The 26,121-nt window shown below is 38.8% G+C and overlaps 2 non-coding genes across 2 annotated transcripts; both read right to left on the reverse strand.

Moving 5' to 3' along the window:
• Positions 1-500: 500 nt before the first annotated feature.
• Positions 501-574, reverse strand: TRNAI-AAU (transfer RNA isoleucine (anticodon AAU)). Its single transcript has one exon. It is a non-coding gene; the product is annotated as a tRNA-Ile (tRNA).
• Positions 575-25,653: 25,079 nt separating this feature from the next.
• TRNAM-CAU (transfer RNA methionine (anticodon CAU)) lies at positions 25,654-25,726 on the reverse strand. Its single transcript has one exon. It is a non-coding gene; the product is annotated as a tRNA-Met (tRNA).
• Positions 25,727-26,121: the final 395 nt, after the last annotated feature.

Consider the following 26,121-nt stretch of genomic DNA (forward strand, 5'->3'; position numbering starts at 1 on the left):
CTGCATGGGACATTTTCTAGAATTGAGTATCTCCAGAGTCAAGTATGAGAACAGAAAAGGGAGGAAATAGGAATGAAGAATGGGGCAGAGGCAAGGGCCTGAGTTGCTCTGAAAGGCTTTACTTACCCTGCTCATGCGAAGGACAGCCCTGCAGAAAGATGCATAACTAGAAAAATCCATCTCAGGAGCTAGTCATGGCTGAGAAATATTTGGACACTTTGGAAAATGTAAAAAGATGAAAAGCCCAGGTCCTCATGCCGGTGTTTTCATTTCCATTTTTCATGTTGCTCCCTGATTCCAGTTTCCTTCTGGAATCTCAGGGCTATTATGTTCCATTCATCATGTGATCCTCCCACAACACAACACCAGAAGCACAAAACCGCAGTTATCTGCTCTATATCCCGGCAAAAGATCAATGGCCGCACATGAATTTACACTCTCCTTTTCTCATGAGATTTTCTATCACAGCATTTTTAACTGAATAGGCACCAAAACACACATGGCCCGTACGGGGATCGAACCCGCGACCTTGGCGTTATTAGCACCACGCCCTAACCAACTGAGCTAACCGGCCAACTGCTGCGAAGGGCTTTCTATATCTGATCACTTATTTAAAGATGATATTATTCCAACCACCCAAACGAAGTTTTTTCTTTGGGTTCAACTTAGAGCTTGGAAGAAGTTAGGATCCTCGGTTTGTTCTAAGCCCAAAATTTCAGTTAAAATAAAATTCTGCAGGAGGAAACTTCAAATTTCACCTGCTTAGGTGTTTCGTGACGTTGAGTTTTCATGACCTCCTTACTTAAAAATGCAACCTCACCCTCCATCTGGCGCTTCTCCTTCCCTCCTTTCTGCTTTGCTTCCACTACGCCTGGGCGACCCTAGGAGAAATTTAGGGAAAACTGAGTTACCGCCACTAGCTCTCCACCTGCTGTCAAGGCAGATATAAGTCGCCCACCCAGGCTCTAGCACAATTCCCTGTGTTCTCCACCCATTTTTCCCTAAACGATGTATTTAATCCCCCTCCCTTCTATTTTTACCTAATTCAGGAAACCATTCTCATATTTCTATTTGAAAAAGACTCTTCAGATAAATATGTTCCATTTGCAGTCTTTTTGCATGTCATTTCTTCTTCATAAAACAGTTTAAGCGATTGACACCTTGATCACAGAAAGACTCAACTTCGAAGATCTGACTCAGGACCTTGAAACTGAAAGACTCGCTGGGAGCTCCACGGATCTAGCTGTCTCACCAGGGTGATACATTCTGCTCCAAAGAGAAGACCTCATTTCGCCTCCGCGTGCCGTGCTTCCGTCTGGCTGGCCATTAGTTCGTAGAGAAAACAGCGGTTACTCAGGATTCATTTTTGGAACTGGCCCGGATCCCGGGTAACGCGGTTCGCAGCACGCAGCATTCACACAGGCGTTGAATCCCCAGGGACACCCAAGGTAACTACGTATTGAATTATTGAATAAATAAAGAAGTCTCAACCCACTGCCTTGCTTTATTACAGGTGTTCAGCTTCTCTGCCTGGACCATTTTCTAATGTCCTGTTTCTTCTCCTGCTTTTGGACTCGACTCTCATCTCTCTCCAATCCAATTTTCACAGGGCTGGCCTGTCTTTCCGCCTCGCTTCTGAAATTCTATCCACTGCTCCCTCTACGCACACTGGCCCTTGTAAATCCTCCTTCACGCAGTATCGCTCCGCTCTTCCGCGCTTTGCACAGACAGGAAATGCCCTTCGGTGAGCAGCTGGAGTCCTCCTCCTGAGAGCGTGAGTGTGGACGTAGGCTTGAGTAGAGGCGGAAATAAAGAAGAAAAAAAAAAGGAAAGAAAGCCGCGAAAAAATGGGTTGAGGAAACACATATCCTCTTTATGCCTTTTGTCTGGTCTTAAAGCCGGCGCCCGAAAAGGGGAAGGAAAGGACAGAAAAGCAAAAGATCTGGAAATTTCTGAGGTTGTTGAGGCCACAAGGCAGAGCACTGCTGTCACCGCACGCCACTAGAAACCGGCGAACAACATTTGCTTTATTCCTTAGTCGTAACAATGAGGGATGTAAACTCAGCGCAAACTTGGTGAGTGGAATGAGCATATTTTCCGGAGTGGCAGTTTCCCACGGCTGTTCCAGAAACTCCAGACCCTGCATTTTGCTGTTTTTCCTTATCATCGTCTGTTTCCTATGTATTTCCTCCATGGAAGAACACGTCGCAGAGGAAAGCTCTTCCTTTCCTTGCCTCCAAATTTTGCACTTAGTGACCGACCACAGCGATCGTCTCGCCCACCCGCCGGTCAAGCCCTTTAGAAATTTAAAATTTTGAAACAAGTATTTTTAAGCCATCAGAAAAAGAAAGAACTTCTAACCCGAATGCAGAGGCTTTGCAGCTGCTGGGAGGCCCCCTCTCCCAGCCGCCTCTTGGGGCGCCCGCGGGATTCTTACGCAGTTAGAAGACACTCTTCTCTCTGATCACTGTGGAGGCCATGGAGGAGACGGTTTCAGGGATCCGGGAAGAGACCTTGAGTCTTTTAAGTCCTGGAGAATGACGAGCGAGTTTCCTGGGCGGCGTTTGTGGAATTGCGGAATTGCGAGAGCTGCTGTTTCCTAGGGCGACAGGGGCCTCGCCTGAGAAACAGATGGGCCGCGGGGATGGAGGCCTCTCAGCGCCCCAAACGGTTTATACCTGGATTCCTTGTTTTTCCCGCCGGTGTAAGGGACCCTTTCATGTCCGGGCTCTGAGCTCTCCTTATTCTGCCCTCTGAGGCAAAGGGGTGAACGCGGCCGACGTTGATTAACTCCAGGATTCTGCTCACCCCCAAGGTCAAGGCACAAGTCCAAAATCACGCACAACTTAACACCGAAGTCAGCTGAGTCCCGCGCTTCTCACATCAAATCCCTCTGATTGTAAAAATGGCTGCATTCGTCCTAGTTCTGCTACTGACAAAGCAAACTTGGTTTCAGATCCCATCTCTGTTTAGCTTGTGTAAGGTTAGAGAAGTCGTTTCAGTCCTCAGCTTTCTTATTTGTAAAAGGAGACAATTGTTCTAGTCTTGCTAAGGACCCTTTCAGAGCTCAAGTCCTGTGGCTGTACTGTAACTTGGTCTCCTAGGTGGCCCCGTTGGTGAGGAAAGAGGACAAAATGAGAATTTGCAAAAGCCCTATGACTCACAACACGGACTTACAACAAACCATGCTGTACAACACAAACTAAGCTCAAACTGTCTTTACACTAACTTGTTCAGACCCATTTTTCCAAGATAAAACCAAAGGCAAACTGATCTAACAATATGGCACAGATCTTCCTGTTCCAGTGACTAAGTCCCATTGATTGAACCAGTGATTTATCTAGTTTAGAAATTCTGTCCAGTCCTGGCTGAGAAGGACCTTACTGACTTTCACCCTAAACTACCTTATAACTAACTCCAGTCGCCAAACCCTTTAAACCCTCTTCTCTACCCCACCCCCTCCAGCCACCTTTTTCAGGCACTACTAAGACTCTGTCAAGCTGGGGCTTTTCCTTGCTCAGCAAGTTTAATGACTCAAGTTTAGTAGGATCAACTTGTTTCCCTGGTGGTCTTTTTTTGGGATGCGGGGGGTTCCTACAAAATGTTGATTCTGATCTTGCCTATGGGGATTTATAAATAAACAAGTATTCTCACTCCATCATTATATGATTAATTAGCATGAATTCCCAAGTCTGAGTATCTCTAAAAAATTAGTAAATTCAACTATCAGATTATCTCTAAAATAACTGTTAAGTTCAACTATCTGGAACTGAACTAATTAGCTCCACATACTGGAAACAAGGGAAGTAATAACAGGTCTTAGTCTCTAATGAAGAAATAATCACAGACATCAGATAAAAGATAAGCAAAATGAAAGACAATAGGTGGGAAAATAATTAGGTTTATGCCCAGATCTGTGGAGTGTGGCAAGAAACTAAAACAAGGAAACAGAAGAAATCTAAGAAGATGTAGTAGTGTTGGATTTGCAATTTTATTTCATTTTATTTTTTGCAGATGACACTCTCTTCTAATCTGAAAGAATTGCTTGGTCTCAATCTGATCTCCTCAGAGTGGGCCGCTACAATCACCTGAGGACATCTGTGATCCCAAAATAAGGGAGGGCATTTAAACTTACTCCTAAACACACCCATATGGCGCCATTACTTGGGGAAGGAGATTTGAACAAACCTAGCTCTGGAATCTTGAAGCAGAGGTAATGATTACTGACTCCATCCCATCAGATTCCAAATATGGTGTGCCACTTCTACTCCTCTTGGGTATGAGGTGACACCAGCCATTGTCACAGTTGATTCCACTGGGAGGGACTGGGAGAAAAGAAAGGAAAGAGAGAAATGTTGACTCAAGAATGATTAGTCTTATAAGAGAAAGGTAAATAATATGATGTTTTTCACTCAGGTCCCCTTGCTTCTAAGTATGGGCCTGTCTAGGGGGTGGCCCCTTGGCCTGGTGGTTAAGTTCAGTGCACTCCACTTCAGCTGCCTGTGTTCAGTTCCCAGGCATGGACCTACACCACTCATCGGCAGCCATGCTGTGGTGGCAACTCACATACGAAATAGAGAAAGACTGGCATAGATGTTAGCTCAGGGCAAATCTTCCTCCAGCAAAAAAAAAAAAAAAAAAAAAAGAGAGAGAGAGAGTGGGCCTGTCTAAAGAAGTGTAACATGTATTAGGCAAGATAAGTCATTAACCCCGCTATGAACCCATATACCTTCTTCCACATGACAAATTGATGAGAGTATTCTTTCCTCTGCAGGTAAAATGAAGTCTTGGATATAGATCGCAATATAAACAATTCCATAGTTCAGAATTTCTCATAATTAACACTTTTCCATTTAAATATGTAAGAAAATATAATTAGAATGTGAAATTAATAAATTAATCAGGTTATAAACAGTATTATGATCACAATAATTATACACTGCTTTTATATACTGTTAATAATTTTTAGATTTAACAATTAAACATGAATCACAACTAAATAGACTTCGTGTTTAGAAATGAAATAAAAAAGAGAGATTTCAAGTAGTAAAGCTTCTGACAAAACACATTTTCCCTTGAACGAACCTGAGGTGCATTTGCCAGGGTACGTTTATGTGGTCTTTGGCATACAGTCATTGATTTGGAGAATGCATTCCTTTCCATCATTATCGGGAAGGAGGAACAGAAGCAGTTTGTACTCACATGGAATAGATAAAAGTACTCATTTATATTTTTGCCCCAGGGCTGTGCCAATTCTTCTCTTTTTCGTAATCTAGCCCAAAGGGAACTGGACTGTCTAGACCATCAGCAAAACATTGGTCCACTCTATCGATAATATCATTTCAATCAGACTGAGCGAGCAAGAAGTAAAAAGTAAATTGTAGATTTTGTTAAGCCTGATATGCTCCAGAGGGTGGGAGATAAACCCAAAGAAGAGACCTGTCCTATGAATGAAGTTTTTCAGGACCCAGTAGGCTGTGTCATACTGGGATATTTCCTCCAAAGAAAAGGACACATTGTTGCATATTAAAGCACTTTAGAAGAGAGTACAATGCTCCATATGTTTATTTGGGCTGTGAAATCTGCATATTCCATACTTGAGGACCCTTCTCTGACATATTTGCTGACAGATATTGGAAGGCTTCCAGCTTTGAGAGGGACTTCTTAGTTCCCATATCAGATGTCAGTTTTTTGTTTTGTTTTTTTACATTTTCCTTAAATTCCGATTGTACTGCTGCTTTTAAGGCTTCTTATGCTCATTTACTACCAGGGCACAAGAACATTTTAATAATTATTTACTGAATGTCTTTACTAGTCATAAGAGCACATTAATTCTCTTATTCATAAGCACTATGGTTATACACAATTATACTTGAGACTTTCTAAGTGAGCCAATCATGAGGTATAACTAATGATATTTTAGACTTGAAGCAAAATCTTGAGGGTGTTGGATATGTTGCTATTTTCCATTTTGCTATTTTATATTGAGTCCTTTGAGTCTCTGAGACATAAACAGACTAGTTTATGATATATCTTACTAGACTCGTGATATTGAGGGCAAGGACCATTCCATTTATTTTTTCATTCCTCTCTGTTGTTCTTCTTCCTCCCACCAGAACCTCTATATAAGCACAATTCCAGTCACATCAGTACTCAAAAATTTAGTTGGCTAGAGTGGTTCAGGATAGGCAAATTTAGGGTGGGGCATGGAATCAGACTAGTGATTCTCGGTGCTTCGTAGCAATAAAACACAGGACCAAAAACGTATGATCATCTCAATAGAGGCAGAAAAAATCCAAAAGCCCTTCCTGATGAAAACATTCAACAAACTAGGAGTCAAAGGATACTTCCTCAACTTGATGAAGGACATCTAAGAAAAACCCACAGGTAACATCATACTTAATGGTGAAAAACTTTCCCTTAAGAACAAGACAAGGATTTCCACTCTTACTGCTTCGATTCAACACTGTATTAGAGGTTTTAGCCAGGGATGCTAGGCAAGAAAAAGAAATAAAAGGTATCGAGATTGGAAAGGACAAAGTAAAACTATCTCTATTCACAGATGACATGATCTTGTGTATAGAAAATCCTAAGGAACCCACTAAAAACTATTAGAATTAATAAACAAGTTCAGCAAGTTTGCAGGATAAAAGATCAATTTAAAAAATTAATTATATTTCTATACAGTTGTAATGATTGCCTTCAAGATGAAATCAAGAAAACAATTCAATTTATAATAAAACAAAAAAGAATGAAATACTAGAAATAAATTTAACAAAAGAAGTTCAAAACTTATACTCAAAACTACAAAAGATTTTTGAAAGAAATGAAGAAGATCTAAATAAATGGGAGAACACCCTATGTTCATGGATTGGAAGACTTACTGTTGTTAAGATAGCAATACTTCCTAAATTGCTCTACAGATTCAGTGTACTCCCTGTCAGAATACCAGCTGACTTCTTTGTAAAAATTGATGAGCTTATTCTAAAATTCATATAGAATGGCAAGGGGCCCAAAGTAGACAAAGCAATCTTGAAAAAGAAGAACAAAGGAAAAGGATTCATGTTTCCTGATTTCAAAATTTACTATAAAGCAATGGTAATTAAGACAGCATTGTACTGGCGTAAGGATATATAGATCAATAGAACAGAATTGAGAGTCCAGAAATAAACCCATAGCTCTATGGTCAACTGATTTTTGACAAGGGTGCCAAGACCATCTAGTGGAGAAAGAATAGCCTTTTCAACAAATGGTGCTGGGACAACTGGATAGCAACATGAGAAAGAATGAAGTTGGACCCTTAACTCATGTCATATACAAAAATTAACTTAAAGTGGATCAAAGATATAAATATAAGAGTGAAAACTATGAAACTCTTAGAAGAAATCATAGGGATAAATCTTTATGATTTGGGATTAGGCAAAGGATTCTTAGACATTATGCCAAAAGTACAAGTGACCAAAAAAAAAAAAAAGTTGAACTTCATCAAAGTTAAAACTTTGTGCTTCATAGGACACAATCAAAAAAGTGAAAAGACAACTCACGGAGAGGGAGAAAATATTTGCAAATCACATATCTAAAAAGGGGCTTGTACCCGGAATATATAAGAAACTGTTACAAATCAGCAATAAAAAGATAAATAATCCAATTAAAACCGGACAAGGATCTCAACAAACATTTCTCCAAGAAAGACATAGAAATAGCCAATAAGCACATAGAAAAGAAGCTCCACATCATCAATTATCAGGGATGCAAATCAAAACCACAATGAGATACCACTTTATACCTACTAAGATGACTAGGATAAAAATGTCAGATAGTAACAAGTGTTGCTGAGAATGTGGAGAAACTAGAACAGTCCCACACTGCTGGTAGGAATGTAAAATGTTGCAGGGACTTTGGAAAAGTCTGACAGCTCTTCAAATGGTTAAACATAGAGTTACTATATGACTCAGCAATTCCACTCTTAGGTACATAATACCTAAGAGAAATAAAAACATATGTCCACACAAAATCTTGTCCGTGAATGTTCAAAGCAGCATTATTCATAATAGCCAAAAAGTGGAAATAACCCAAATGCCCATAAACTGATGAATGGATAAACAGAAGGTAATGTATCCATACAATGGAATATTATTTGGTAATAAAATGGAATGAACTACTGATACATACTACAACATGGATGAAACTGGAAAACATTATCTGTGTGAAAGAAATCAGTTACAAAAGATCACATAATATGTGATTCCATTTATATGAAATGTTCAGAATAGGGAAGTCCGTAGAAACAGAAAGTAGATTAGTGGTTTCTTAGGGCTGGTGAGAAATAGAAGGAGAAGAAAATGATAGCTAAGGGGTACAATGTTTCCATTTGGGGTGATGAAAATGTTCTCATGTTGTCATACTGGCTCATGAGAGCTGATTGTTGGATATTCAAAATTTTCCAAGCCAGTTGTTAAAAACCATTGGCAGCTTGAAATCAACCATGATGGGTGCATTTATACCAGGGAATGGACAAATGCTACAAACCAGGTTTTTGGTATGTGTATATGTGTGTCTGTGTATCTGTGTGTCCATGTGTGCTTCATATCCAGTTACCAACACACCTTTGAGAATAATCATTAAAGGACAGGTATTAGTGTTATGTATGCAGATATGAATACGAATATAAATTTCTGCCCTCTAGAACTTACAACCTATTAAAGAGATAAACAGGCAAACTACAATTATGAGACAGTCTAGACATTGACTGTGAGCACACAGACACCTGAGAGAAACCTATCCCAATCATTGAATGCAGAAGAGGGGTGAAGGAGAGCATTTATGGAGAGGGGTTGGTGGGAGGGGCTGTGTTTCAGGCATAAAGAAATAATGCCAAGGCCCTGAGTAGATCTAATATCTGGTTTTCATTTGTTTTGAGGAGCTGGAAATAGGTATGTGTGAATTCTTGTAGGAAAAATGTTGCTGGATATATATTCAATGTTGAGATAATAAAGGCAAAAGAGCATTGACTTTATGGTGATAACAGTAGGTAGTCATTCAATACTTATAAGAAGTAAGTCACACAACTAGATTAGTAATTGAGAAAACACTCTGGAGTGTGTACTATGAAGAAAAAAATTGAAAGGGGAAATCTTATAGGTAGTAAGATAAGTTAAGAAGTTATAACAGTACCATTAATCATGTAATTAGGTGATTTGAACTAAGATGGGGCAGGGAAACAAGAAAAGCAGATATGTACATAGTTCATTCACTGAGAGAGATAATATGCTGTCTTAATAAACATAAAATGATTGATATTATAGAGATATAATATCTGATCACAACAAAATTAAATTAGAACTCAATAACAAATAAGTATCCAGAAAGTTCCCAAATATTTGGAATTAACATACTTCTAACAATCCATCGGTTGAAGGAGAAATGTCAAGGCATGTTAGAAAATATTTAGAACTTAATGTTAGTAAAAACAAATTTATGAAAATTTTTGGAATGCAGCTAAAACAGCGATAAGAGAAAACTTATAGCGGGACATGTTTATATTAGAAAAGAAAAATGTCTAAAATCAATGAAAAAAGATTTTATCTTAAGAAGCTAAATAAAGAAGAGTAAATTAAATCCAAAGAAGAAGAAGAAGGGAAATAATAAAAAGCAGAAATCAATGAAATAGAAAATTGACAGGCAGTAAAGAAAATCAATGACATAAAAATTGATTCTCTGAAAATATCCATAAAATTAATAAACTAAATAGGCTGATCAAAAACAAAGAGAGAAAGAATATACAATTTATCAATAACAAGAGGGGACATCAATAAAGACACTGTAGAGATTAGAAAGAATGATGAATCTATGTACAACAATAAGGGAATTGGGAATATTATGAAAAATTTTTGCCAAAAAAATGTTAGATAAAATGGAAAAATGCTTTTAAAACACAACTTACTTAAACATACATAAGAAGAAATAGAAATAGGGATTAAAGACATTGGACTCATAATTTTAAAACTTTCCACAAAGCCACAGATGGTATATTTCATTAAATATTTTTAGTATATTTTCATTCGGTGGTATATTTAATTAAATGTTTTTCAAAAAGAAGAATATCAATCAAATCTTAACTTCTACCAGATAGAAGAGGAGAGACTACTTTCCATCTTATTGTATGAGTCCAACATAATCCTGATACCAAAAGTAGAAAAACTCATTGTAAGAAAAGATAACTATAGGCTAATATCCCTCATGAACACAGAGGCAAAAATATTTTTAAATATCAACAAATTGAATCCAGCAATATGTAAAAAGTATAAAAAGGATAATACACCATTAATTAGGAAAATTTTCTCAGGAATGAAAAGTTAATTCAGCATTGAAAAGTCAATCAAATGTAATATACCACATTAACAAGATAAAAAATATATATTATCATGCGATTAGAAGCAAAAAATATTTGATTAAATTTACCATACATAAATTTAAAAAATCTCAGTAAACTAAGAATAGAAGGAAATTTCCTCAAATGGATAAAAGGTATTTAAGAAACTCCTACATAATAACATACTTAGTGGTGAAAGAATAAATATGTACCCGATAAGATAGGGGAAAAATGCAAAAATGTCTGTTCTCACCACTGCTATTCTACATTTTAGTCCTAGCTAGTGAAAAGAAAAAAAAAAAAAAAAGAATGAGTGAATGAATAGAATACACATTTTAAAAGAAGAAATAAAACTATATTTATATGCAAACAACATAATCAGGCACACAGAAAATCCTAATAAATCTACAAAATAAGCATTGCATCTAAAAGCAAATTTAGCTGTATCATGGGTTACAAAAATAATATGCAAAATTCAATTGTATTTCCATATACAAGCACAAAGAATTGGAACATTGTTACCATTTTCAATTAAAGTAAATGAAATACTTATGGATAAATTTACCAATGTGCACAAAACCTGTACATAGAAATCTACAAAAGATTGCTGAGAGAAACTAAAGAAAATCTAAATAATTAGTGTCATATACCACGTTCACAGATTGGGAAGTTCAATATTATTAAGACATCAGTTTTTTCTGAGTTGCTCTATAGATTGAATGAAATCCTAATCAACCTCCCAGCAGGAGTTTTTGTAGAAATTGACAAGCTGATTCTAAAGGACCTAGAATAACCAAAATAATTCAGAAAAGAAAAACAAAGTTAGAGGACTAACACCACATGGTTTAAAGACTTTATATTACAAAACTATGGAAATCAAAATAGTATGGCGTTGCCATAAGGATATTTACATAGATAAATATAATAGAACAGACCTTCCAGAAATAGACTGACATGTGGTCAATTGATGTATGACACAGGTAGGAATGTAATTTAATGGGGGAAAGAGGAAAATCGTTTTAAAAAATGGTTCTGGGCAACTGAATTCACGTATGGAAAAAAAAGAATCTCCATCCTTCCTTCACATTCTGTATAAAAATTAAATCAAAATGATTCATATACATGAAGTTTAACACCAAAACCATCAAATTTGTAGACGTAAACAAGAAAAAAATTCTGCACGTATTTGATGTAGAAAAAGTTTTCTTAGAAGGGACTGGGAAAGCATGAGCCATTTAAAGAAAAAGATAAATTGGATTTCATAAAATTTTTAAACGTTTTCTCTCTGAAACACAATATTAAGAAAATACAAAGACAAGACAAAGACTTGAAGAAAATATTTAATACATTTTATACACGAATTTATGTGTTTTATACACACATACAACAAAAGATTTGTATTGAAAATATAAAACATAGTCTTACAACTCAGTAATACAAGGACAAACACCCAGTAAGGATAAGGGCAAAAAACTCAAGCATGCATTTCACAAAATAAGATGCATATATGCCAATAAGTACATTAAATGATGTTTGATAACATTAATCACCAGGGAAATGCAAATTAAATCCAAATATAAATTAAAACCTCTACACATAAACTAAAAGAACTCACAATATCAAGTTTTGGCAGGATGTGGAGAAATTGGAACTCTTACACATTGATGGTAGTAGAGTAAATTTGAGCAACCAGTTTGAAAAAATATTTGGCAGTTTATTGTAAAGTTAAACTTATGCTTAACATGTGACCTCACAATTCTCCTCCTATATATTCACCCACGTGAAATCAAATCATATGTCCACAAAAACCTTCTACGTGAATTTTTATAGCAGCTTTATTCATACCAGTCAAATGTCTATCAGCAGGTAAGAGAATAATATTTTTTCTAGCATACTCATACAATGGAATAGTGGTCAGCAATAAAAAGAATAAACAATTGGTACATGCAACAACATGGATGAGTCTCCAAAACATGCAGAGTGAAAAAAACAGGCACTAAATAGTACAATCTGTGTGAAATTCAAGAATAGACAAAACTCATTTATATTGATAGAAATGAGTTCAATGGTTGCCTGGAACTGTGGTGGAGGTGTGTGTGGGAGATTAATAGCAAAGAGCCCTGAAGCAACTCTTTAAGAGGATGGATTTTTGGGGTTGAATTGTATTCCCCCAAAAAAGATACGTTGAAATCCTAACCCCCAGTATCTCAAAATGTGATTTTATTCGGGAATAGGGTCTTTAAAGAAGTAATCAAGTTAAAATGAGGTCATTAAGTTCAGCCCTAATACAATAAAACTAGTTTCCTTATAAAAAGGGGATATTTAGACACAGAGAGAGACGAGCCCAAGAGGAAAGACAATGTGAAAGACATACAGGCAGAAGATGGCCATGTGACTAATGTGATGCATCTACAGGTGAAGGAACTCCAAGGCTTGCTGGCAAACACCAGAAGCTAGAAGAGGCGGGGAAAGATTCTGCCCAAGAGCCATTAGAGAGAGCATGGCCCTACCAAAACCTGGATTTCAGACTTCTAGCCTGCAGAACTCAGACCATAAATCTTTGTTGTTTTAAGCCACCCAGTTTTGGGTATTTTGTTATGGCAGCCCTAGGAAACTAATAAATGCAACTGTTCTATATCTTAATTGTGGTGTGGTCACGTGTGCATAAATTTGTGAAATTCATTGAACTATACACTTAAAATGTATGCGTTTTATTGTATATAAATTATACTTCAATGAAGTTGATATTTTAAAAATTAGGCATCACAATACTAAATATGGTGAAATAAATTAGCATAAATGAGTTCCTCAGTGTGGTTACTTCTAAAAAAAATTGCTAAATTCAATGATGTAAAATTCAACAGATAAGCACTGCTCTCTAGATTCAAGGAGGAAATAGAAAACGCACCTCAACTCCTCTAATGGAGGAACGATTAACAGCACTGATACTAGATTTAAAAAGGTGATGATTTGAAGGAACAATAAATGGAAAGAAACACTTGGGTTTTTTTCGAGATTGGCAGGATGGATTGGAGAAGGTGTTATTAAAAGGCGATGCACTCAACAGAGCATTTGGAGTGACTGTGCTAGTTAGGGACAGTATTCTCTTCTCTTTCATCTAATCGGGAGAGTGTAAATGAAACAGAGCAAGAGCTTTCCTAGCGCGATCTTTTCTCTCTCCCTTTTCTCCACCAAAGCGATGATCTATGCATTCCAGGTCTGAGGTGGTTTGTCAGAAATGCCAGTCCTGGCTCTGCCGTGATAGTGGTTTCCAGAGGGTTTGAGCAATCTGGAAACTGGTGGGACCTGAAATGAGATTTGTATCAGGGTTATAAAAAAAAAAGTCAAAAAGTGTGATAGAGAGAGGGAATTAGCTCAAGTGGTAGAGTGCTTGCTTAGCATGTGAGAGGTAGCAGGATCAACGCCTGCATTCTCCAGTTTTGTCTCCTCTGTCCCCCAATTCCTGGAATACCAATGGTATCCTGGAGATAAATTCACTTGATTTACCTCTCTTTAGCTCAGTGCCACCTGTTCTGTGCTTCTGTGCTATGTTTAAACAGAAATGAAATATTACATACAAAAACAAAAAAAAGGAACGAATTAGCCAAAAATGTCTTTTACCAGCATAGGTTTTGGGGCCTCATCTTGGAGTTAATTAAAAAATATTTTTTGTGGGAAAACCATGCTCTCTTCTTTGGAATACTAAGTAGGGGGAGCAGCCTGGGAATTCTGTCAGGAGGCACAAGCAGGGGAGTCTGGATGTGCCAACTTTTTTATTTTATTCACATTGACAATCCATGGTCAGGTAGTAGATGTAAATTTGTCTTCTATCAGATTCTCTGAGAGTTGGCCAGGTATCAAGAAGAAAAACAAAGCAGGAAAGAGAGATTTGGAAGGACAATGAGGGGAGATTTGGGCTAGCACATTAACTCCACTGTCAGATACACCCTCACTAAGAAGATGACATTCATTCATTCTATTCACCTCCCTGCATTTTCTAACAAAAATATTGTGCTCAAAATAAACTGAGAATCAGATCTTCCTCTCACTACCAAGAGGAACTACGTTAAAAAAAATGTATTTTTTGAAATTGCGACATTATCCGCTTTGCAAAGAAACTTTGTGAGGTTCTATATTAACCATAGATGATGTGGCATTTAGATCATCGGCCAGCGCAGAGCTTAAAATGCTGAAGGGGGCATTTGATCTTCTGATGAGTTGAGTTCTGGGAGACCCTATAGGTCCCAAGTGCTGCTGTCAGGGTTTGTCCCTCTTTCCATCCTTCTCTCTTTCTCATTGCCCAAATATCTCTCTGTGGCACCACTTGATTCCTCTCAGCATTGCCATATATTGATCATAATAGAAAAATATTGATAGAAACACATTGATTAAATATGTTTTTACATTTAATTTCCTTATTTGTAAATTAACCCAATAAATGTTATAAATAATATACCATGTTGTGGATTTATGTCCCACGTGAGAATCCCATTTCTTAAGATGTGCACTCCTCATAAACTGGGACCATGAAGGAAGATCCTGAAGCTGCCCCAAACCACCTGCATTTCCAAGCAGGCCAGTGGATAATGCCTGTACCCACCAGTCACTCTGCAGATAATGCCCTTCTGCTCTCCCGCAACCACATTTCCTTCTCACACAAAGAAATTCCTGTGGATTTGTCAGGCCCTGGCTCAAGCTGCTCGTTCTCTGTTCAGTCTTTACTGATCTGAAACTACTCTCTCCTTTGAGGCTTCTAATTACCTATATAGCATTTCTCCATTCAGCAAATGTTAATTAAGCAAAATCCATACTTGATATTATTTATACTCAGAGGAAATAACTATCTTCCTATCTTAAACAAGAATCCTGCTTGAGTGGAAAACAGACGGAGAATCCACTACAACTCTGATATAATTGAGCTAATGTAGCCTCCCCTGAAATCAAAAGGGAAAGCCCTCTTCTGTTGGCCTGGGGAATTAAAGGTCTCGATAGGTGTAGGAAAAACCAGGGAGAGTCTGGTTACCCAATGGACCAACAGAAATGGGGTGTGGGGATGGAGGAAGAAGAGTTCAAAGAGCAACGTATAGCCTCCATCTGTTTTCCATTTTGGCAGTGAGATTCTTGAGGTCCATGGCAAGAAATTTCCATAAGATTTTTCATATCAAAAATGAAGACTGTAGGCTATCTCTAGGCACATTACTTGCATTAATACATGTACAGCATCTAGAACAGATCCTAGACCACACTAATTGCTCAGTAAATATTAACTGGTGTCGTCAAATTTTCTGGATAGGTCATTGGCCTCATCCACTGTACCTGGTGCTCAGTAAATGCTTCAGGAATGAATCTATAGATTAAGATTAAAATTCCCAATCATTTTCTTCCTCCACAATATTGGCTCTCCTCCAAGATTCTTCATCATTCCCTGAGCCCTACAGGAGAGAAGTGCTGTGTGTAGCCCCAAGAACTGTGCATTCTCTGTCAAATCTAAGAAATCTCCACTATAGACAAGGATATCTGGGGACCACATTGAGCCTTACATCAAAGATGAGATGGAGGCAAGGAGGTCAAGATCTTTAAAGGGGATGTTTGGATCAGAGCTGAAGGCCTGTGGTAGACAAAATACTAAGGCCAAGTGTGTTGGTTATATATCCACAATTGGAGAGGAATGTGGAAGAGTGCCTATTTCACTTGGAAAGCAGAAGAGGGGAAAAAAACTTGGCTATTCTTTCAGGCTAAAGGTAAAGTATTACTTTAGACTCAATATCCCAACAGATACTCAGTACTGGGAAGGGACTGACACCCGCGTTTGCCTTCTCTACCTGTCCTTAAAATTATTATTCAGTCCAACTGAGGCAATGCTCAAGTGTTCACTTAGACCCAATGGCCTCAAAATTCTCTCAGCCCCTCCTCTTATCCCCATCCTGGGCTACAGATTTGCACCTTTGCGAAGTTGAAGAGAATTAGGTTTTCTGGTTTTCCAGGCTTTTCCAGGAGGTGGGAACATGTCTGGCCCAAAGATGTGGCACGAATGGCCTGAGGCCTGAGGCCCTGGGCTGAGGGAGGCTGCCCCACTGCTTGGGCAGCAACGCCTGCAATGAGCAGGTGATGATCACAACTCTGGAGCAGGCTGGACTATCTGTGCCAGCAAGCCAGGCAGTCGCGGGTGGTGTTTCCGCATCTGAAATGTGCACTCTTTACTTCTGGGAGATGAAGAAAGTGAAATTGGGAAGCAGGGACAAGACCTTCTTTGGAAATACCCATTCTTCATACTTTAGGTTCACAGAGCTTTGCCCAAGGCAATGTCCGATAATCTCCACCCTCAATCTGGTCCTGGCTGGGGCCTGAAGACCTAAAGTTCCCATCAGCCCTCAGTAATCAGGAAAGTGGGTGGGATGTGGTCTGTCTGGTAGTGGGTTGATAAGGATGAGTTAGCTCCAGTGGTAGAGTTCTTGCTAGCAGGAGAGATGTACCAACATCGAAGACTGCATTCTCCAATTTGCACCCCCATCCCCAATATGGAGCTTCTTGCCTGGGAAAAGATCCAAGAAACTTTCCTCCTCTGTTGTATCCTTTTTACTGTTCCCCACAGAGACCCTTGCTCCAGCTTCCAACATCTCTTCCTTTCCACTCCTATCCCAGACTTGGCACTTCTAGGTAGTCAGGTCTCAACTCAAATTTTCCTCCTTCAGTCAAGTACTACAGCTAAAGTGTTGCCCACACAGTCTCTCACTCTCTACTCTATCTTCACAAATATTATCTCCTCTGGGAAGTATATTTTTAAGCTATTGGTTTGTTTTTCTCTTTCCTAGAATAGGAGCTTCCTTAGTGCTCAGACGTTATCTGTGTAGACTGTTTAATCTTACTGCATCCCCAGTGTCTAGAGTTAAGGTTCTATAAAATATGGCTACTGCCTGGAACAGATGGCGTGGGTAGTATGGGGATTAGTGGGTAGTGTGGGGAGATCAAACACAAATTAATACTTCAAAAAATTATCCTACATCATTGACAAAATCTTAAAAACATCCACTAATCCATTTTGCTGCTTCTTTGTGCTTTCTCCATCTTCAAGTCTTTTTTTTAACATTTGACTGATAATTGACAATTTTAGTTTTTTTTCAAATGACCAACCAGATTTTGCTATTTTCTAGTTAATCCCCGCCTTTCCTTTTAACAACATCTTTTTTTTTTTTTTGGCTTCTTTAGATATTCTTTTTCTTACTTCCTATGTTAAATGCTCAAATTATTTATTTTAATGTTTTGTAACTAAAGAGTATTTAAGGGTGGAATTTTAAATTAGAGAGCCATTTCTGCAGAATCCTAAGAAATATGTCATCATAAATCCCCATTTTCATTATCTTCTAAGGAGTCTAAAAGTACACTTTTGATTTTTTTCTAAAGTGTGCATTTGAGAATTAATATTCTCGTGTTTTCCTTTATGTTTATTCTTTCAATGATATTTTCTAGTTTTATTTTATTTATCTAATTCTATTTTATTTTATTTTATCAATTTTATGCATCAATACATGATTATATACTACATATTATATATACCACATTTTAGCTCATATTTCAATGTGAATATTGATGACTAAAAGTGGGAAATCCAGACATTATGTACCTCATAAAGTGATGCAATGGAAAGTATACAATACCTATCAAATTTTACTGTTAAAAGATTTGTACCTGGAGCTAAATGAGCCTCTACTTCTAACTACTAGTTTACAAGAAATAGAGCAGACCCAGAAATATGCCAAGGGATACCAAGAAGATGCAACCAAACAAATCCAAAATGTGGGAAATTCTATAGGATAAAAGACCCAGCTCCTTCAACTATTCATTGGCATGCACTACTACTCTGTATGATATTATAATGATGAATACATGTTATTGTACATTTGTCAAAACCTATAGAATGTATAACACAGAGTGAACTCTAATGTAAACTATGGACTTGAGTCAATAATAATGTATCAATATTGGTTCACCAATTGTAACAAATGGACCACACTAATGCAAGCTGTTAATAATAGGGGAAACTGTGGAGGTGGAAGGATGATGTTGTTTATTGGGAACTATGTACTTTCTGTTCAACTTTTCTTTAAGCCTAAAACTGCTCTAAAAAATAAAGTGTATTAATTAATAATAATAAAAAAAAGGCAGAAGAACTTCTGTAGGTGAAGAGACTTATAAGTTATAAAAAAATGTGGGAATTTTATTTAGTGTCTAACTTAATCACCTAAGAGAGATTTTTTTATGTGTGTGACAGTAAGAAATTTGATAAAAAATAAGTGGATATTAGATCATATTCATGATTGTTAATTAATTAACAACAAACACTGTATATACACAAACATAACATTCTCCTTAGCCCTGAAATTCCCTGATTCCACTCTCAAGAAATTGCCATATTTTCATCCTTATCTCTACCTCCAAGTTCCAGAAAGACAAATGTGTGTGGATGCCTCTCCTTTCCAACCTTCCTTCAAGTCCGCAACCTACTGCAGTAGGCTTGTATGGGACATTTCATTTAAACTGCTTTCATCAAGGCCACTACGATCTCCTTAAAATCGTAGAATCCAATGGGAACTTTTATTTTTTTTCTTACTTAAAGGCTACAGTTTTTGCAATATTCTTCCTTTTCTCCCCATGTGAATTGTTTCTTCTTTGGATTTATATAACACCAGTTAGTTCTTCCTGAACTCTTCAATCTCCTTCATGTCTCCACTTTTTCTCTGTCTTTCTCTAGAGTATGAATGTTCTTTGAGGCTCTATACTTGGGCTGCTTCTTATCTTAAGCTAATTTGGGGGAGATCTATGACCACTCTAACATTGTATGTAAATATTTCTGTAAATGTGGCCCCCTTCACACAAGGAGGTTCAGAACTATTACCTTATAGCACTGCTGTTCAAAAAAATTACGCATCACATATATAATTTTAAATGTTCTAATAACCACATTAAAAAGCAAACAGAAACAAGTGAAATTAATTTAATACCATATTTTATTTAATGCAATATATCCAAAATATTATCAATTCAACAAGTAAATAATATAAAGATTATTGAGATATTTTAGATTATTTTTCTCATATTAAGTTTTTGAAATATGATGTGCATTTTATACTTACAGTACATTTCTCATGTTAACTTTTTGAAATATGATGTGCACTTTAGACTTACAGTACATTACATACTAGCCATATTTCAAATACTTCATAGCCACATGTCACTAGTGGCTACTGTATTGAGTAGTACAGCCCTATACAGTTTATTTCTCCTGGCTTCAATTACAAGCACTATCTATATTCTGGATGGCCATCTCTCCTGAGTTCCAGCCTTTATCCATAATCCCTCACTGATATCTCCACTTGCACATCCCATGAGTATTTCAGGACTAATAGGATATGGCAATTCCTAATAATTTCTCTCCTAAACCCTGCTTTAGTTAGAATATCCAATCTTGGAGAAAAGTACCACCATTGATGCAACTGCCCAAGACAGAGACCTAAGGACTTCTATACCCTTTACCATCATCTACTTTCAGTTTTTCACTAAATTCTTCAATTCTACTTCTCTGTTTAAATTAGAAACACTACCTTCTTTCCATTTTTCCCTTTCAACAACCCAAGCTAATTTTGCCTCAGGGCCTTTGCATAACTATTCCTTCTGTTTAAAAGCCTCAGGAGTCTTCACATACCCAAATTTCACATTATTTAGGCTCACCTCAAAATCATCTCCTCAGAGCACCTTTCCCCAAATCGTATCAAGTGTTTTACATCCATCATATCTGAAAGTGTCTAGTTTATTATTTTATTTTTACTTTTGTCTCTACATATAACAATGTAAGGCTTATGTCTATCTGGATGACAGCTGAATCCCCAAGACTAATAGAAAATGTGGTGCTCCAGAAGCTTACAGCTAAGAAAGGCCTTTATTAAACGTGTGCCGAAGAGATGAATGAGTCTAACTTGACTGTCAGTCCTCTATAAATCCATTCAGCTTCTCTGACAGGTCTATCAAGGTAATGCCCTAACTCTTCTCCTGACCTTTGAACTTAATTTTCATCTCTTCCCAAACCATCTTTTGGATAGGCACCACTGCTGTGTTTTGAAAATGCAGTTTTGGTCATGCTACAGTCCAGTGTAAAATCATTTAATAGTGATCTTTTGCCTACAAGAGAGTGTTCAGTGCCCCTCATCCTCTGAAATTGTATCTGCACGATCCCCGCACCTCTGTGCAAGTTAACCACTTCATTCTGGATGATTTCATTCCTTTGGGACCTTACATGGGCCTAAAATACTCTTTTCTAAGTTAGCTGTTTGGCAACTCATCCAATAAAATCCAATTGCAGAAGTAGCCTTGAAAAGAGGTGGAAAGCAAGGGGGAGAACAGAAGAAAACATTTTCTTTTTATATTTTCTTATTAGAGCAAAGTGCAACTTCAAGTTATTACTGCCAAAGATTCAGTTTCTAAGGGAAAAGGGATAGAAAAGAAAGCCAGAGGCCTCCAACTGCATGGCTCAGACTCAGTGGAGTTGTTGCCAAGGCCATAAGGCAGAGTGTGTTCACAGCGTGCCACCAAGAACACAGCAAGTCAGTTTTACTTTATTCTTTAATTATGCATATTCAATTCTATTTTTATTTCTTTTTAGTTTTGAGGTTGCAGTGTATGGGAATACTTCCTTCAGTCTGTATCCAGGGTTCTGTCTACTCTTGACTGAGAAGCTCCTTTCCCCACACACTCTCTGCCCCAGGCACCCCTCTGACTGAGCAGATCTGGGCTCACCTCAGACAGGGTTTGGCAGGGACCCAGCCCGGACCTCTCTCCTCTCAGGACTTGACACTGGGTCTGGCCTGAGACACTATCTGAAACTGAATGGGCCAAGGGGTGGATGAGGCATTCTGAGCTCCTGGCCTCACCAGGCTCCTGTGGACAAAAGACCCAGTGAAGGCTGTGAAAGGGAAAAGTGGTATAAGTCCTGGGAGGAAGAGAGAAAGGCACTGGCCCCTTCCAGGCGCAGAAGCAATGGAGGTGGGAGGGTCTGCAGACCGAGGGGGTGGGGAAACTATTTTTTGTTTTCTTACTGTAATCCCAGGGATCTACAGCTTTCTGAGACTTGGCTTTCTTCTACCCACTTGCAAGGAGCTATATATCTTCACCTCCCCCCGCCCACCAATGTGCCTATAAAAATGTTGGGCAATTTGAACAAAGGACGCTTTTTCTGAGCAATTGTCTTTACTGTAGGCGAACGTCAGTCTTGGAGAAATGTGGTATATTTTCCTCACCGACCACATAGGGTCGATTCACTTTACTATCAAGTCCTTCCAAATCTTGTACAACACCTATGGAGGGCAATTTAGCCAAATCTATCAAAGTTAACTCAATAACTCCACTTCTAGGAATTCATCTGACGGATACTCCTACATATGCCAGAAAATATATATAAGGTAATAATCGTAGCATTATTTGTAACATCGAGAAACCAGAAAACTCCTAAAGGCCCATCAACAAGAGAACAGTTAAATCAAGCATGACAGATGCATAAAACAGAATCTTTGGTGGACTCGAAAGGGGGAAGAGGAGCACAAGACGAAAAACAAAGAAATTCAAGGTCTATTGTTAAAGCATGTTTTCACAGAGTGTGTAGCAAGGAGTCAGATACATAAAAATACACTTAGGTACATAGATAACTTCTTGTACATTCCTTAAATATCTTTGGAAATACATATAAACATTTGACAACTTTGCTTGCATTTGGTCTAGGGAATTGAACACTGGGACACTATCACCCTTTGGAAAACCTCTTGAATATTGAACAGTGTGAATTTGTTACCTATTCAAAAAACATATAAAATTTAAAAATAAGGTAACTGTCTCAGTAGTCTCTATGCTTCTCCATTTTTCAAAAGAAAAAAAAAGGCCAATACAAATTCATTGTATCCTTTATCTCCAATCTCAGTCAAACTTTCTGGACTCCCAACAGCAGTCTTCACCTACAAAGACACTTCGGATGTCCAGGTCCAGGAACTAAATATACTCAGGAGTCCTGAAACCTTGATAAAAGAGATTTTCAAAATCAAAGTGTTTTCCAGTCCTGATGGCACTCTCACTTTTACCTGCCCAAGGCTGAGAGCAGGGCTAAGAGCTGGATTGAGGTTGTGTGGGGAGGGAAAGGGAAAATTAAACGAAGGCAGCCTTCTTCATTCCCGTGGGGCTCTAATGGCCTGAAGGCAAGAGGGTGAAATCTCAGTTAGTCTTCAGGCCACAGAAACTTCAAATCTAGCATTCACTTCCCCACGGAACTACTGCTCCAATCCTTGGTGCGGAAGGATCAAACAATGCCTGCTGGCGTGCAGGAATTTATGGGAGATAATAGAATGCAGCCACTGGGACAGCCCCTGCAGACCCTGAACTGTAATCAGACGGAGCTCTAGCCGAGCCAATCTGCCTGCAGTTCCAAAAAGACCACTGCTAATCCTTACACCTGCCATTCACTCCACAGATAATGCCTTCACATCTTCTCCAGTCTCAACCCTTGGACAAAGGACATCCTGCAGATCTATCAGGCCCTAGATTAAGTTTCTGTCAGACTGTCCCAGTCACCAAACCTCAGTTAAACACTCTTTTATTTGTGTCATCTAAATAACTTCTTATTTATTCATTCAGTTAAGTATGGCATTTGGGAGATGAGATCTCTGTAATTGCCAGGAGTACACAGTGAAAATAAGATTCCTGTGTGGATGAAGGTCAGAACTGGAATCTATCAAAATACTCTGAGATAACTGAGCCAAAGGAGGTATGTGCAGCCCTCCAGATTTCAAAGGAAAGCCTATTGCTGCTGGTCTGGGGGTAGTAGATGGCCTATTCACGGGTGATATGGACCAGGGAGAGTGTGAAACACAGTGGACCAACAGTGTTGGGTGAGGGTGGAGGGCATTAAGAGTAAGAAGCAGGAGCCTAAACAACAGTCTCTAGATGCTGCATGGTCCCCATCTGTTTCCAGATAAATCTTGAGCATTGAAAATTAAAGCTGAAACTTGATTTCTTTCTAACAATTATTTTGTTCAGCATATTAAAAAAAAAAAAAACACCCAAATCAAACCAATAAAAAACACCACAATCCCTTTCATGTCTAAAGGATAAAATATTTAATTGGAATTTTAAACTAAAAAAAAAAAAAGTTTATCTCGAATTACATGTAAATGAACAATTTTCTCTGCGTGTGGTTTTTCCACTTACACATGACTAGGCACACTGGGAATGGCCAAGAGAACATGGAGCCTGGAAAGACCAACCCCAAAGCCCCCTCCTAGACAGCCACAATGTCAACAGTCAATTGATTATCATAATTTTTTAAAATACAAGAGCAGCGGAACATTCTGAAATACTTGTATTAATTAACCAGGCAGTTCCTGGTGTGTCTTCTCCCAGAGGGGACATGCTCTCTTCCATGAAACTGGGAACTATAAATTGTGATGGAGCCAACAAAGCAATTGATTGTCCCCATGCTCTTGCTTAGGGCACTCTCTGAGATGTTTGGCAGTAATTTGGGTCCTGGCTTCCCCTAGAATGCCTTAAAACTCAAAGGAGTGTGGCATTTGTGGATCTGAAAGACATGATAATTTTCTCATTTCTTCTAGACTATTCAACAATTTGAAGTTTGCTGAGGGATGATCCCCGGGCCCCTCATGTCCTAAACTTCACCCTCAGAAATCTCGGGTATGTGGTGCTGGGGCTCAAGTTGAAGCAGTGGAAAGGCTGTGAGAGAGAGTCAAAATGCAGGGCCTGTCCCACTGCTCAGGCCTGCACAGTGAATTCTTTCCCCTGTCTGTCTTGATCACAATAGGTTTAGAGAACAGATGGAGTGGAATTGCTTTTCTGCTGGGAAGTTTTTGCATATTTGTTTTTATCCCCAGGAGCCTCTAAAACAAAAGAGAAAAAAGTATCCAGGTTCTGTGTGTGGCATATGAGAATGGCCTCTTTTTCCTTTTATAATTTTGAGGCTATTGCTTAGCACTAGCATTACAGCTGAAATATAGAGGCAGGGATGGTGAGGATGGGATCCCAGGCAGGTGGGCGAACACCTCGTTAACGACACACTTCTCAACACTCTCTTTCTTCTTCTCTTCCTGCGCGAATTCATTTTCTATAAATTCTGTTGGGTGTCAGAAGCTTTTTTTGCCTAACTCTCTCGCGATTTGCAATCCCGTCTCCAAAGCCAGATGTACTCCAAGACCTTAGACCCGCGTGTTCTCTCTTATTCTAGCTTCTCTAGGTCCCCGTCATTTGCCTTCCTTATTACCCAGGTTAAATCCCACGTAAATCCCAGAACTAGTCAGCAGAGAGGTCTTGTCACCAATAAAATTGACTTCCCTCGGCTTCTACAAGGGGTTGGGGGCTCATCCCCCAGACAGCAGCCAGCATTGCTGAGACGAAAATGACCAGCACAGCGCCACGCAGACCTTCTTCCTCTCTGAGCATCTCCGCCTGCTCCGGGATCCTCCATCTCTCTTCCTGTTTTCCTTCATCCTCTACATACAGTCTGTTGGAGTGTCGGTCAAGACATCGCCAGCGCTGTCAAGTCACCATACGGGGAAAAAGAATCAGGAAGATCTGATTTACTACAAAGACATCCAATATTCCCCTGTCTTCTACGTATGTGCGCATGAAATTAAAAACAGGCCACCAAAAGGTGAATGTTTCCTACATCTGCATTGAAGTGTAAAACGCTGAGGTAGTCAACGGGGAAGCTGCCGGTACCGACCAAGAAGGAAAGAAGCAGCCCAGCCCGAGAATGAGGGCGTGGACCCTACAAGCTCCAGCCGGCGATGTTAGTGAAGCACACGGCGCAGATTCCTCAGCACTATTGGCTATTTGGGGCACGTGGTGATTTCGGCGCTAGAAGTTTTACGCCTGACCTGGTTTTTCAGGAATACTCAGGACACTTGGGCGTCACTGCCACCAAGGCGGAGCCAACACCGGCCTGAAGACTGAGCATCTCCAGAACCTCCCAGGAAACAGTCTTTGCGCGGAGCGCGCGTCAAATGGGGCCCTGGAACGGTTAGTGTGGGAAAGCTCTGGCCCTGATACAGTTACACTTTCTTGATATTTTAGAACAGAAGAAACTACGTCCCAGCTTCGAATAAGTGCAGCTATCCTAGGATGCTCTGAATATCTTATCTTTAAAAGAAGTTGTGGTTATGATCTGCAGTTAAAACAAATACAAGGAAAATGAACATGCTTCTAGACCGGGGAGAAAAAAAAAAAAAGAAAAAGACTGCCCTCTCTGAGGCTCGAACTCAGGACCTTCAGATTATGAGACTGACGCGCTGCCCACTGCGCTAAGAGGGCGATGAAAATTATTTTCTGGTCAGCCTCTAAAGGAATCATGTAATTTCTCTGCCCTAGACAGGCTACTCTCCGAATTTCTTGTTTTCTTGGCCCAGGGTTACTGGTTCTTCAAGATGTTCCAAATATCTGGATTTCTTTTAGCCCGGCGCTCAAAAGAGCCTCATACCTGGAAAACGTGGTGTACTCACTGAACGATTGTGTCTGACCTCTGGTTAGTGTTTTCCCTCGTATTTTCTATTGATCTGGATCGGCGTTCCTTCAGAGGTATCAACGGACTTTTTACCGTCCTTAGTCTCCTCTATTGGAATAGTAGACTCTCACTAAACAATATTTGAATGAATAACTCCCAAACATGTCTACAGTCTACACTTATCTGTCTTAATTTAAGTCTACAT

The sequence above is a fragment of the Diceros bicornis genome, chromosome 14 (genome assembly GCF_020826845.1).
Source record: "Diceros bicornis minor isolate mBicDic1 chromosome 14, mDicBic1.mat.cur, whole genome shotgun sequence".
Classification (NCBI taxonomy): Eukaryota; Metazoa; Chordata; class Mammalia; order Perissodactyla; family Rhinocerotidae; genus Diceros; species Diceros bicornis.